Below are 2,500 nucleotides of genomic sequence, written 5' to 3' on the forward strand. Positions count from 1 at the left end.
AGACGCCCCGCCGGCCACTTAAGGCCGAGGACGAACCACGAGACGGGCGGCTGCAGCAGCGGGCGGCCTGCAGCTCCCAGCACTCTCAATCGATCAACCATCGAGTCGGGTCAGCGTGTCAAACCGGCGAGCTCCACGGTCAGGCCGGCGGCGCACCAGCACCGGACCTCCGCGGCTCCCTTCACTCTTTCCACTGCCAGCCAACCGAGAGACGGACCCAATGCGGACGTGCAGAGCTTAGGCAGACCCCCCACTGGAGGCTCAACACTTCGTGGCAGCTCCGTGTCCCAGAGACCAGGAGGGTTGGCACACACACACAGTGTGAACCACCGACAGCCATTCTGGGACCGGTGACAGCCGTGCTGGCCCCACTGCCACGACACAGACGGACGCCAGGCCGCGCTCCCCGGCGGGGGGATGGCGTCGAGCCTGACGAACGGAATGTGCAGGGTGGGGGGGAAAGGCCAAGCGCTCCGACGCCGGAGGGCTCCGGAGTCTGAACTTAGGGGGACAAAGAGGACGGGTCCTCTGCGACACCCCAGCCGCGCTCTCGCCAGCCAAGGCGAGTGCGATTGATTGCCAAACGACCCTCAGACAGGCGTGGCCCCGGGAAGAACCCGGGGCCGCAAAGTGCGTTCAAAGTGTCGATGATCAATGTGTCCTGCAATTCACATTAATTCTCGCAGCTAGCTGCGTTCGTCATCGACGCACGAGCCGAGTGATCCACCGTCAAGAGTTGTCTGAGTTTGTTTTAGGTCTCTCCCTCGCCAGAGGAAAGCGACCCGGACCGCACATACGCTCCCCACCTTGAGCTACAGCCACCTGCACGCCGGCGTGCGGGCGGAGCAGGGTGGCGTGAAGCGATGGGGAGCACCATCCTGGTGCGGCCCGCAGAAACATACGTCTATTGGGGGGAGGAGGACAGGGCGCCCAAGAGGCGATGCGTGCCCCAACGCACCGCAGCGACGGAGGCAGGATCACCGCCACCATGTCGCCCGCCTAGTATCACGAGGCGTGCAGCAGCTTTGCCCTAGGAAAAGCAGAGGCGGGAACGGGCACCGGCCATCGGTTCGGCAGCGTCACTGACGCGTGCACGTGGCGGCGTGTCGGCGAGCGGACTTCCTGCGAGGAGGCGGGGGCGGCACTCGCCCGAGCAGACGCCCGCCCGGCCCAGCCACCGCCGAGGTGGACTGGGAGTCGCGGCAACGGCTCGTCATACTCGTTCCCACACTCACAGCGCAGCTTGCCCGCAAGCCACCGACCACCGATCGACGCCAGGCGCCCCGACCGAGAGCGGGATCGCTCGTTCGCCCTGCTGGCAGTTCGCTGGGGATCACTACTGCACGGAGCTCGGAGACCGACGGGCGGCAACTCGAGAGTCTTTAAACCACCACCCCCATCCCGCAAGTGCAAAGAGGCTGTATACGCACAGACGGGTGAGGGGAATAGGTACCCCGTCGGGTTTGAAGGGAGCGTGACTAGATAGCAACGATGTAAACCCAGCCGATTTGGGAGCGAAAGACCGGCGCCTGCATCACCGGCTTCGTTTCCCGTGGCTGGAGAGTACACCGAAACCCTCCGTCTGTCGCGAGCTCCCGACGACGCGGTGCCGCCAAGCAGCAGGGCCGGACCTGGTGTGGCTCCCCTCGTCGATCACAGACCGGTCGGCACTACTGACGAGACGGTGGAACGGGCTTCGCCCCTTGTGACGAAGGGTGATGCGAACCCGCCCGCCCGCGTGCGTTCGGGGTGGACTCGGCAAACGGAGATTTGAAATCGGAAAGTGTCCTCCTGCCCCGCGCAGGTAGGCGCCCAACAGTTGTGGGGGGTTTGGCGGTGACCACGGCTGCAGGGCCTGCTACCCCGACGAGCTCTCCTGCTGGCCCCGAAACCACCCTCGCGAGACAAGTTGAAACGGAAACGGGCGTACCCCCAAGCCGACGATCCTTTCTTATTTGTTACTTTTTTTTTCACTTGCTCGAGTTGTGGGGATTTGGCGGTGACCACGGCTGCAGGGCCTGCTACCCCGACGAGCTCTCCTGCTGGCCCCGAAACCACCCTCGCGAGACAAGTTGAAACGGAAACGGGCGTACCCCCAAGCCGACAGAGATCCTTTCTTATTTGTTACTTTTTTTTTTCACTTGCTCGAGTTGTGGGGGTTTGGCGGTGACCACGGCTGCAGGGCCTGCTACCCCGACGAGCTCTCCTGCTGGCCCCGAAACCACCCCCGCGAGACAAGGTGAATCGGAAACGGGCGTACCCCCAGCCGATAATGATCCTTTCTTATTTGTTACTTTTTTTTTTCACTTGCTCGAGTTGTGGGGGTTTGGCGGTGACCACGGCTGCAGGGCCTGCTACCCCGACGAGCTCTCCTGCTGGCCCCGAAACCACCCTCGCGAGACAAGTTGAAACGGAAACGGGCGTACCCCCAAGCCGACGATCCTTTCTTATTTGTTACTTTTTTTTTTCACTTGCTCGAGTTGTGGGGGTTTGGCGGTGA

The 2,500-nt window shown here is 63.0% G+C and overlaps 1 non-coding gene across 1 annotated transcript; it reads right to left on the reverse strand.

Annotated features, from left to right (window-relative positions):
• Window positions 1-584: 584 nt before the first annotated feature.
• LOC140474174 (5.8S ribosomal RNA) lies at window positions 585-738 on the reverse strand. The gene has a single exon (XR_011958885.1). It is a non-coding gene; the product is annotated as a 5.8S ribosomal RNA (ribosomal RNA).
• Between the last annotated feature and the right edge of the window lie 1,762 nt (window positions 739-2,500).

The sequence above is a fragment of the Chiloscyllium punctatum genome, unplaced genomic scaffold, assembly GCF_047496795.1.
Source record: "Chiloscyllium punctatum isolate Juve2018m unplaced genomic scaffold, sChiPun1.3 scaffold_864, whole genome shotgun sequence".
Lineage (NCBI taxonomy): Eukaryota > Metazoa > Chordata > Chondrichthyes > Orectolobiformes > Hemiscylliidae > Chiloscyllium > Chiloscyllium punctatum.